The sequence below is a fragment of the Diabrotica undecimpunctata genome, chromosome 8 (assembly GCF_040954645.1).
Source record: "Diabrotica undecimpunctata isolate CICGRU chromosome 8, icDiaUnde3, whole genome shotgun sequence".
NCBI classification, from domain to species: Eukaryota; Metazoa; Arthropoda; class Insecta; order Coleoptera; family Chrysomelidae; genus Diabrotica; species Diabrotica undecimpunctata.
This window is the reverse complement of record NC_092810.1, coordinates 125,831,573-125,844,791: the sequence shown is the minus strand read 5'-3', so window position 1 is coordinate 125,844,791 and position 13,219 is coordinate 125,831,573. Positions and strand designations below refer to the sequence as shown.

The window sequence follows — 13,219 nt, the reverse complement described above, 5'->3', positions numbered from 1 at the left end:
TAATATTATCAGATCATCTAAATAAGCTAGGATATTCAGATTTTGAAGACCAGCACGAAATTTATCAATCATCCTTTGGAAACTAGCGGGACTGTTACACATACCAAAGGGCATGCGTGTGTAACGAAAGGTGCCAAATGGACACACGAAGGCTGTTTTGTCACGATCAGCTGTTCGTACAGAGATTTGATGATAACCATATTTTAAGTCGAGGGTAGTCATAAATCGGGTTTCCTTTGCTGCATGCAAAATATCTTCAATACGTGGCAGAGGGTACTTATCTGCACGTGTTATTGCGTTTAAGCGTCGATAGTCTACTGTTAATCTGATACCTCCATCTCTCTTAGGCACAAGTACCACAGGTGAAGCATATGGGGACTCACACTCTTCGATTATGCCTTGAGCCAAAAGTTTATCTAGTTCCTGACGCAGTAATTGCCTTTTGGGCTCTGACATACGGTAAGGTGGAACAGATATTGGTACATCATCAACCAATACAATGGAGTGTTCAGCATATGGAGTAGGGTCTATATTATATACGAATAAATCAGAATTTTCCTTAACAATGTTGTTAAGATTGGATCTTTCTTCTACGGATAGAGAAATTCCTTCATCTACTCGTAGTTCTAAATGAGCAAGAGTAACGCTATTGACCTGGCAAGGAGAGCTGACCTGAGCTGGATCTGGAGCAAATGAGTAGGGGATATTAGGGACATCACCATAAAGTCTGCCCCCAGTAAGGTACGACTATTTGTGTGTGTGGGCACAGAAATTAAGGAAATGCTATGAGAGCGGTTTTGTAAGATAACAACTAAATCAAAGACCAAAACAGTAGTAGAAGTAGTCCTACCATCCGCTAGGGTCATGTCTACACTTTTTGTGGAAAAGGGTACCTCATCCTTCAAGAGGATATCTCTTAGCTGAGAGCCAGCAATACTGCACTGTGCTCCCGAATCAAGATAACAATGACCTACATGACCTTCAATAGTGACCTGAACAATGGGTTTAGTTGATAGGTTTGTGGCAAAATGTTGGTCGACATTAACTGTTTCAGCAAGCATAAATTCAGATACTGCTGAGGATTTACTGGATGATTTGCATTTTGGACAATTACTCTTAATGAATCCAGGAGTCTTACATCCATAACACGAAATCTGATTCGAAGTGGAAAAGGTTGGTTTAGGGCTAGTACGAGAAGTTACTAGAGGAGGATTAGGTTTGGGCTCAACCGAAGATTTTCGAGAATCTGCTTCCCTGGTTCTGACTGCGGCCAATTTTCGACATTCATCCTTCACGTGACCTGGATTTTTGCAAAAGCTACACCGTACCCGTTTTGATTCGTTTTCGTTTTTAATGTTTATTTCCGGATTTTCATACGATTCTTCAGTTTGCCTCGCTTCTTTTAAGAGTTCGCTAAATGTATTGATCTTATCACGTGCTACTTTTTCACGTATTCTCCTATGCAACAAACCGTATACCATATCTAATTGAGTGGCTTCGGTTAATGTATCTGCCGGTAACTGAGCTATTATCGCGCGCGTTTTGCATACAAAAATGTCACACGGAGTTTTAGAATCTTGTTCCGTCGAAAACAGTTCCCGATATACTCTGTAGGCTGATTTTTGAGGTCCAAAAGTTGATCGTAATAAATTAATGGCGCTGGCCCACGTGTTTACCGTATTTTTAACACCTTGAAACCACGTGGCGGCGAAACCGTCTAGCAGCATGGGTATACCCTTTAATGCGTTCGCGTCAGATACGTGGGTGCACTCTTTATAGATCTCGACCGCATCTATAAAAGCTTTTACATCAGCACCCTTTGATCCATCGAAGCGAGAAGCGCATTTTGCTAAACTACCTGAGTCCGAAATAGGCCTTGCTATTGTATTTAATAAGGCTTGAAACTGTTCGCTTGTTAAATTTACCGAAGACATTTCTGCTGATGTTGATTCGCTTGAACTAAAAACCGTCGTCGACCTAAGCGAATAACTGTGTTTATCGTTTGTTGCCGTGATTGCAAGTTTAACACAAAAATAGTAATAAAAATTAAAGGCTTACAGTTTCTGTTGCTTATTTCTTGTAAATACCCTTGAATGGAAGCTTGATATTCCCACAGGATGTTTCTGAATGGCCTAGTGGAAGATTGCTATTCCCACAGGATGTTTTGAATGGTCTGTAGTGGAAGATTGATATTCCCACAGGATGTTTTTGGATGGTCTGTGCGGAGTTTCCACAGCAGTCACATACACAGTAGATTTATTGTTGTGAAGCACTAAACTAAGTGAAAATGTCCACTAATCACCTTACAATGGCGGGAGCAAAAACACTTTTTCCTGTTCACAATGAAACTTTACGATTTTCACAGTACGAACTACACTTTAAACTATTTTGCCCAAGTTGGGTGCCAGTTGTGATGTGGGTATTAGTTAAAATAGTTAGGTAATGACTGTGAATATTGATTTACACGATTTTATTAAAAGGAAAACCATGTATTACAATTTAACCTACATCTTACAACAACAAAACATATATATCTATCTGTGTCTCTTGTCACCGTTCACTCTCGGTGGACACTGTCATGGTAACTTCGGTGGTATTCAGCCATGGAGCGGTGTGGCTGTTACATCTGTAGATTTCATCCTTTGTGGATATATATCCACGACATTTCTCCTTTTCTCCTAGTCGTCTCTGACTTCTCAAATAGAAGCACGCTAGTCATAATTTGTTCTTGGCTTCTCAACTAGAAGCATTCGTCTCTCGCTTTTCAAACAAAAACACGTAAAAGTCATACATACTTCATCTCACGCTTCTCAAATAGAAGCAGATTTCAAGTTAATTTTATTTTTATTAAATAATTAAAGTCATTAAATTCAGTTCTTGTGCATCTAATATATAAATACCTGCTATTATCAATTATTACAGAGAAAAATCAACAGTTTTTTGTGCCATTCATTCGTAAATGCTGGTCCGACAAATTACAGTATTCTTATTTTGGAACAAAGATTTATTTACAATATGTACATTGGATGGTTGCGTTCCATAATTAGTTGCTCTAAAATGATAAGTCATATTTATATCTGGAACGAGAGTATTATTCTGAATACTATTATAGGGGCTGATTTTTATTATCAAAACGCAAATAAGTGTGGTGAGGTTTCTCGTACGTGGAGCATCTTTTTAACACTGAGGTATATACAATCTGCAATTCGAACTTTCTGTCAGTCCGATTTTGTCAGATCTATGATAATTTTCAGATCATCTCTTCTTCGAAGGTTCATGTATAAAAGGCATTGCTTTGCATATGGTACCATTTCCAACTCTGGGTGATTTTTAATTATCTCTCCATATTTAATTCCGGTATCCTTTTGTCCTGCTTCCTGGCATCTTATCCGCCTTTTGTGTGCCCCTACCTTCGCCTCCTACATGTCAGTGTATTTAACATTTGAGTACACTTTGATTTGATTTTACAAATAACAAGGTTTCAAAACTCTAATTATTGTTGATTTATCGTCATAACAATCAATAAATGTCAGATTTCCATGGCACACTTGGAGAAAATAGAGGTATACCTATTAGAAATTTATCATTACTACCAGCATCAATTATTACTTCATAATTTTCAAATCAAAATATTCCGAAAACGGTACACAGTATCGAGTTTTACCAAGAGTACCTTTTTCGTGTAAAATTGAATGATGTTTAAGTTTACTTGAAATTTTGATTAATAATTATACTCTTAAAAAAGTTATATTGGCTAATACTTAGTACGATCCGTGTAACTAGCGCCCTCTATGAGAATCAGATATAAAAACAAATTCATGGGATGTATCAGCTTTCAAAACATATTCGTATAAAATTTCATTACAATGTTGCCAGTAGTTTCGGCAAAATCGTAAAAAATGCGTAAAATTTTTTTTCTTTAACGCCCTATATCTTGAAAATGGATGGCGTTACAAAAATTTTTTACTAAGCAAACTCCAATTATTTTTCAGTTTTTTACCTACCCTAGAGACGGGGTTACCTTTTTTTGAAACACCCTGTATAACGCACTAAGAATTTGTTAAAAACAATTAAATTGCTTAAATTAAAGGTTAAGCATTATTTTATTTTATTTTAAAACTAAAAAATGGACTACTTGCTATGAGCCATAATTTTAAATAATTGTGTTATGAAAACTAATGTATGGTTTTGTAATAAACGCATTTTCAGAAATAGAAAACACTTTCTTGTTCTCCGATGAAAAGAGAGTACCATTGATTATGTTGTCTTAAAATGTATAATCGTAAAAAGCAATTCTCTAATAAGATACACTTATATGGGTAAATGCACCTTCCATGGACAGAATAAGCAATTTAACTGCAAACTAATGTTGCACATGCAATTGGCGAACTATTCCAATTTCACCATACATCGGCTACATACTGACACAGTTTGAAAGGAAATTGAAAATTATTCTGATTATTTTATCCTCCATTTCGCTAATAATGTTATTTTAATTGCGGTTAATGCAACTGTATAATTAGTATGACTAAATATTGTTTTTACCAAGGCAATATTATCGAACGGGTAATTATATTTAAATACTAGCGGACCCGACAGACTTCGTTCTGTCAAATAGATTTGGAATGTGGCAGTTTATTTCTTTAATTTTTCTGAAGAGAACCGTCGCCATGATGATAGGGCGGTGTGTGAATGTCAGCTCGGGTGACCTAAGTATCTTGGCTTCCACGAACTTTGGCCACCCTTTTAGACCCACTAAAAACCCCAACTGGGATGTCTGCCAGAGGGCTTCAAACTAAGAGGGGAACTTAAGGTTCATGGTTTTTGTAAATCATGTGTCAAGTCAAGGTGTCTATAGGAAATTTACCATTACCAATGTCAATGAGTTGTTTAGAAAATATGTCTCTAGATTGGTTATTTTGCAACTCGACATGCATATTCTTGCTTAAGTGTAATACCTTGACATGTTTTCACAAATTGGAGGACTTTAAACATGCATTAAGTTCATCAGCTGGCATTGATCGTGGAATCACTGGAAATGCTTGACGAAAATCTGCTAATAAAATCATTGCACCACCAAATGTTTTATGATTGCTCCGTATCGCTTGTAAGGTTCTATCGAAAGCCTCCAAAGATTTTTTATGTGCCATCGTGCACTGCAAAACCTTTGCCATTGCAGAGTTCTTCGAAATGTTGCAGGTTGGAGTTTTGTTGTTTTGCATGTTTAATGGCAATTTTAGTGCTGAATGGGCTGTTTGACCACCTTCAAGCAAAGTTGCTGCGATTCCCGACGAAGCGAGTGCAAGTGCAATTTTATTTTGTGAGCGAATTGTTGCTAATATCAATGAAATTAAAAAAGTTTTTCCTGTACCACCAGGTGCATCTAATAAGTAAATCCCTCCTGTTTTATCATTTGTTACTTTCATAAGTGTATCAAATACATACTTCTGTTGTTCATTCAATAGTGGAAGATTTGTTTGAATTAATTCTTTCAAAGTGTTGAGATCATACAGTTTTTCTCGGTGCAACTCTTGGTTAAAAGCATTATGCATTGGACGATTGGGCACGACTAGGCCTAATTGAAATAATAGTTTGTTTGACATCATCAAGCACATGTCTTCAATTAAAATCAATGCTTCATTGTAAATTTCTTTGCTTATTTGTATATTTGGATTTCCCCTTCTAATCCGTATTTGATACAAAATATCATCACACATATTATCGTTGTAGTTGATCCACAAATCATTTGGGTTTGATGGGAAGCATGTAGATATGATTATAGAAAACAATGTTCGTATTTGATGAGCTTGTTAATGATATTACAGCATCATCGAGAGTTTGATGCCAATGAGCATCATTTTCCAGCAATTGCAAAAGTTGGCAGGGTTCTCTGTATGATCCACACAAATCACCATCAACAGTTCGTAAATATTGGAATGATGTTGGGCCACGTACATTGACTAATAGCAGTCGTAAATAAAAACATTCAGCATTGCTTGGATGTACTGAATAAATTCGACCAATCGCATCGGTAGAATATACATCTGGGTATCTTGGAACTGGTTTTCCTTGTTTCCGTCGTATAAATCTCCTTGAGGATTGATTCCAAGTATAATAATTTGGCATTTCACAATATAACAATGTTTGAGCAAAAGCATCGTTTTATATCTCAAAAAAACTGGTTAATGTAGTAGATGGTGGCTGAGCAGCTCTCTGTACTGCGTTCTATGCTGTAAAATATACTCTTTGTTCATTTTCTAAATACACAGCTAAATGAACAACAGTAGAGTGTCTCTCATGAATAGGAAAAGAAAAATTTCGCCAAACTGCTTCATTACTACTAACATAGCGACCCATTTGGTATTGGATAACTTCGTAATTGGAATTCTCTGAATTAATATAAATCACAGCCATATCACTCCGTTTGGTTACATATTTGCAAATGTATTTAATAGATTTCACTGAATGGCAAGATTCAACGTTGATTTGCGCTTTGAAGGTCTTTGATAAAATGAGTGAATATGGAACAATCCAGCGATTATCTATTTCAATATTTTGTTGACAATTGATTTAATTTGAGAATTGTTGATCTTCCATTGTCTGCTCTCGATCGGCAACGATACAGTGGATAACCGTCATTACCTGTGATTGTTTCAGATATTAATGTCCGTGGATATCGCTTTAAACATTTACCATCCACCATACACGGTGAATTTTGATTCACCGTGTGAATCCACCGATTGTGGAAGAGTTCCACAGGGACCATGTATTATGTTTTTGATAACTACCTCATGCAATCCAAGATCCACGTCTACATTAAGGATTTCAGCTGATATTACTGCATCAACTTCATTTGGCCTTATCTTTTCAACTAACCAAATCAGTGCGTGGCAATCCCCGTTTCTGCCACTTCGCAGAAAAGGGCTACTTTAGGGTGTTTCCGGAAATTATTCGAATTTTTCTCGCCGTAAAAACCATCCTTATACTTCAAGGAACATTTTAAAAAAAGAATTGTTAAGATTGATCCATGCGTTGTTGAGTTATGCGCTTACCAACACATTTTGCGATTCATTTTTATATTATAGATTTTAAAAAGGTATGTTTAAATTTTAGTGTTTTATTGCTTTTTGGATTACAATTTATAATTCTATTATTACTAAAATCTTAGAAAACATAGTAAATTCATAAAAATCTCCGAACAATCAGAATTAGGCATAAGATCGCATGTAATTTACGCTCGTCGGTGTTTCCGCGTCTACGGCAGTAATTAGCGTCTCGAATATTTCTTTTGCGAATTATATGCAGTGCGTGAGTGATTTTTTATTCCATATACCTACGAACATATACGTACCTTTCGCTCGTGCTCGTTTTGTTGGATTGTTTGTGATGGCTTCATCATCAAGTTTTACACCGGTAAATGTTCACGATGCTCTGGTTTCTCAGAATCCCACAAACACTGTTCGCAACATAGTCGAAAGTTGTGCCAACATGACTGGCGTAGGAGAGTCAACTTTATATAGGTTCCTATCAGAAAGAAAAAAACACGGTATAGCTAACCCAAACACAAACGAACACTTAAAGAGAGGGAAAAAGCCTATTGAAATTGACGAATTTGCCAAAAATGGTATTCGAAGGAAAATTCATGGATTTTTTTTCAAAAAAGAAATACCAAACCTAAACAAAATTTTACAAGAAGTTAGAGACGACTCGGATTTGCCTCATATCGGACGAACTAAATTGTGGCAAGTTTTAAAAGAATTAAATTTCCGGTGGGAGAAATCAGACCGAAAACCACTTTTGATTGACCGGGAGGAGAAGATGATGTTGGAGAAGAAATTATCTAAGATTCATACGAAAATTCCGGGCTGAAGATAGGCCCATCTTCTACCAGGATGAAACGTGGGTAAACTCAGGTCATACTCTAAAAAAAATTTGGTCAGATAAAAATATATTAAGCTCCAGGCAAGCCTTTATGGAAGGTTGGTCTACTGGTATCTCCCCACCTTCTGGTAAAGGCAGTAGATTATTAATTTCTCACATTGGCAGTGAAAAAGGATTTGTTAAGCATGGTTTGTTGGAATTTCATTCCAAAAGCACAAAAGACTATCACGAGGAGATGACAGCTAATGTTTTCGAAGAGTATTTTGAGCAAATGATTGAACACATACCACCAAATTCAATTATAGTATTAGATAATGCACCTTATCATTCACGACTAGTAGAAAGACTTCTAACGAATGCGTGGAAGAAATTCTTGACTGGCTGCGGAATAAGTATCTGCCTTACAATTGAACTCATTTGGGCACAAATGAAAAGTTATGTGGCTAGAAAAAATACGTCATATAAAATACAAGCTGTACGTGAATTGTTATACGAGTCTTTATAACATATTACAAAACAAAACTGGAAAGATGCAGTAAGACATGTAATAGAAGAAGAACAAAAAATGTGGGATCTTGATAACATCATTGATGCGACCGTAGAGATTATTAATCTAAATTAACCCTCAAGACGACTCGGATTCCGAAGTTGATCCTATTTATTTTGAATTTGAATAGTTTTCTAATCGTAATTATATAAGGTAAGTAAAAGTAGTTGTAATCGTAAGGTATTAAAGGGGAAAGGCGCAAAATGTCGCCTGTCAAAATGTTCAATGTGTTTTAAATGTATCCATTTTTTTTCAAATCCTGAGAAAACTAAAAAGCATTTTTGAAAAATTTAAAGGCAGAATGAAATATTTTTTAGAATAAATAAAAAGTTTCTTTTGCATGCAATATTTTCAATTAAAAATTATACTATATTTTCTCTTTTATTTTCACCCCTGTTACATAACATATTAAAATAAACATTGTAGAAGTTTTCAGGGACTTTCTGCCCTGAGTAATAATGTAATCTTTCATTCTGCGTTTAAATTTTTCAAAAATATTTATTAGTTTTCTCCGGATTCGAAAATAATGGATACATTTAAAACACATTGGAAATTTTGCCAGGCGACATTTGGGCGCCTTTTTTCTTAATTAAATAAATGTATCTTTTACAAATGGCAAGAAACTTTTTATTTTTGAATAAAATAAATAAGTTTTATTAAAAAATACAATTTACATAAGTACAATTTAAAAAATATATTTATTTAGTTCAAATAAATGTTTCAATCATATACTCTACGACACTGGTCGTTCATCTCTAACCATTCAAAATACCCCCGTAATAGGATTATAAGGTATTGTATTCCTTCAGATATAAGGTGGGTTAGTCGAAAACGTCTTAAACCGTCAGTTTTAGGTTGGTTTTTACTATTATATCGTATTACCTATCCTCTCTGTATTTCAGTTTTCTAATTAAGGTTGAACTTGTAGTGAGCTATCAACAAATTGTGAACCGACTATAGTATATCACATTGTGATATACAATGAGGTCCTAAAGTAACGGATAAATTTATTCTATACAATATTACGAATACAAAATGGTAAATCCTGAAATATTTCAATTTTTATACATATATGAAAATAATCGTCCCCAATGACATTATTCAAATAAATTTTGAACTCCCTAGGGGTAGTAGTTACCCCTGAAAAAAATTTAAATAAAAAGGGGTAGCCTGTGATAGAGCGTTTAAAAGGATTTTCAATGCACTATTCAGCAATGTAAATATTTTTCTTTTTTTGTACAGGGATAGTCAAGGAAAATTTTTTTTATTTGATTCCATTAAAAAGCCATCGAGTCGAATATCTTTCACAATTGACTCCTCTATTAATTGTTTTATTGTCAAAAAAGTAACATCGGCTATTTTGTTAATTTTGTAAAACAATAGTGCCATAAAAGGATTTTAATTTTATTAACAATAATTATAACAATTTAGTCTAAATTATATACTCAAAATAACCACCTCACATCTCTTAACAGAAAAATAGACGTTGTTGAAAATCTTCGATCTCTGTGGTGATTTCATCAATTTCTTGCCTTATGTGGTGCTTTAAATCATCAATATTGGTTGATTTCATCATGTTGATTTTTGTTTTTAAATAGCCCCACAAGAAATAATCCAGTGGAATCAGATCGCAAGAACGGGGTGGCCATTCAATTTCGCCACGTCCACTGATCCATCGATGCGGAAAAGTTTGATCAATAAATGTTCGTACTGCTGCTGCATAATATGGTGGAGTTTCATTGTGTTGGGACCATATGTTTCTATTAATTTCTTCGGGGTTAACAGAATCTGGGAAGCCTTGCTAGCCCAAACGTTCACTTTCTCAGGATACTGAGTGTGACCTTCTCTCATCCAGTGCTGATTTTGCATACTCCAATATTGACAATTTTGTTTGTTGACCGTTCCATGTAGGGAAAATGTTACATCATTTGAGAAAAGAATATTTTTGGAAAACATCGGATTCCGTTGGCATCTATTCGTAATTACTTCACAAAATTGTAATCTACGATCTGTATCATCTTCATTTAGTTCCTGCAGTAGTTGAATTTTATACGGATGGTATTTATTGTTTTTTAAAATTCTCAATACGGAGGCTCTACTTATATCATTACCACCAGACATATTCTCTTGTTGGCTTATGTGGATTTTCCTCAACAATAATTTGTTTTGATCACTAAGTTTTAAACTACCTGATTTGGGAAGATCTTTGACAGTTCCAAATTCTTGGAATTTTTTCTCTATTCTACTCACGTAGACGGAAATGTGACAGTCAGGATACTTTTCATTAAAAATAATCTGCATACTTCAGAATGCGTTCTTGTTTGATCATTCACTCCAATCAATATTAATATTTCAATTCCCTGGGATTCAGTTAAGCTCATTTTAAAATAATTTAGAATACTGTTTAAAAATTCCCAATGAAACGTATTTTCACTTCAAATTATTAAGAGGTCTAGCCAACTAATATTAATTTTAAATACGTCTAATTTTTTTGTGATATGTAAATGTCATAAAAATATCCGATGTTACTTTTTTGGCAACAAAACAAACAATAGATCAGTCAATTGTGAAAGATATTCAACTCGATGGCTTTTTGATGAAATGAAATAAAATAATTATTTCCTTGACGATCCCTGTACAAAAAAGAAAAATATTTACATTGCTGAATAGAGCATTTAAAACCCTTTCAAACGTTGTAACACACGCTACCCCTTTTCATTTAAATTTTTTTCAGGGGTAACTACTAATTACTAGGGAGTTCAAGATGCATTTGAATAATGTCATTGGGAAAGTGTGTTTTCGTATATAAAAATTGACCTGTTTCAGGATTTTCCGTTTGTATTCATAATATTGTATAAAATGAATTTATCCGTTACTTTAGGACCTCACTGTACATGTATGGATAATATGGTAAGATAGTTTCTTAGATTCTCTACATCGGACATAATATCACTTAGCATCTCGGATAAATTGTTGGATAGGCGATAATGAGACCGTTGTTGTTCATAATGTTCGCAGTCTATTAATATATGCTTGAAGCTTAAATATATGTTACACAGTTCGCACCGGGGAAGGTCACTGTTTCAGAAGAGGTATGAATGTGTTAGTCTTGAGTGTTCTATAATAGGCGTAGTCTGGTTAGCACTGTTTTGTAGGCGACGGTTATCAGTTCATGGGCACCAATGTATTATGTTGTTTTTAATAGATCGAAGTTTAGAATGAGATTGGCACCACTCGCATCTTCACAACAACACAACACTTTCGACTTGAGCCACGATTGTAAGTCACATGGTGAGTATTCACTTACTATTTTACTATCCTTACTCGTTGCTGCATTCGCACACATTCTTACTTTTATCTGATGCTTTATTACCCTCGATGCCGATGTGTAATAGGATCCATACAAATTTTGTTTCCTGGGCAATTAGAAGTTCAGACTTAGTTTTCTTTTTTATAGGGTGTTTGGGATATAGATGTTGTATGACTGCGCTAGAGCTAAGAATAAGTGTGGGCTCATAACGAGGCGCCGACCCATGCTCGGACCATAGAATGGTATGGTATTATCATCGCCAGGTAAAATAAATGCATTATTTTAAAAGTACCAGCGTTCACTGTTAAAGCGCAGCGCCCAGCCTCGAGCCAGGTATCGGACCATAGAGTTGGACCATAGTATTCCAGCTTAGTATTTTTTCGACCCTCGACCATAGAGCTCTACGATCAACACTACGAGGCTCAGACAACCGACCCTCGCTCCGATCATGGTATCGATCGCCAGGTAAAATAAATGTATTTTATTTTAAATGCGAGCGTTCACTGTCAGTGATATGCTCTAGGCGAGGATACGATGCGATGGTCTCCGTAATGAATGCACCCTTAAGCTCGTGGAATGATAGAGGTATTTAAATATTTTAGATCTTGGTATATGGCATAAAGTTCTGCCGTGAAGTTGGTTATTTCTAAGGAAAGTTTGAACATAAGATTAGATGTTGGGGAAACTATAGCTGAACATACACTATCATTAGATTTAAATTCGTCTGTAAAGATAGTAATACAATTTTTATGTGTTACTAAGAAGCTGTTTATTGAGCTTTTAATTAAAGTAATAGGAGTATTCAGTTTATAGAATTGAGTAAGAAAAGATACAAAATCTGGTGCTTTTACTATCGAAGGGAACGATGGTCAAGATTTGTTGAGAGAACGATTGGGAAACTAATGTCTAGGGAGTTGAGTGCTATCATCTCCCGCTGGTAATAAGGTTTTGCTGTGCGGTGTTTATTATCGCACGGATATTCATAGTTTTGTGTAAATGTATTTCGAGATAGGAGGTGCTTCTTATTTGCTGCGATGGATATGGCATAAGTAAGTGTAAGGAGTGTACGTCTATGTTATAAGGATGGTTCTCCAAATTCGCTGTATAAACTTTCTATTGGAGTGGTGCGAAAAGCACCAACGGCAATTCTAAGGGCATTATTATGTATTTGATCAAGTGGTTTTAACATTGTTTTGGTTACGGATGAGTAGGTAATTGAACCGTAGTCGATATAAAGATATTTACAAAGCATAATCAACGTGAAATAATCTGAATCCCAATCGCAGTTTAAAAAAGTTTTTAATAGATTGTCTTTTACTAAAAGTTACAGTAAGGCTAAGTTTTTGGTCGAACCACATACCTAGCAATTTTAATAATGGTTTGAGTATAATTTTTTTATTGTAGAGGAAGAGATCTGATATAGCTGCTTATGTTTTCTTGGAAAATATTATTTAAACGGTTTTTGAAATTGAGAATTCGAA

General features: G+C 35.1%; 1 protein-coding gene across 2 annotated transcripts in view; it reads left to right on the top strand.

Annotated features, from left to right (window-relative positions):
• Positions 1-13,219, top strand: part of Cht6 (Chitinase 6) — a 296,348-nt gene that overhangs the window by 63,590 nt on the left and 219,539 nt on the right. The window lies entirely within an intron of this gene.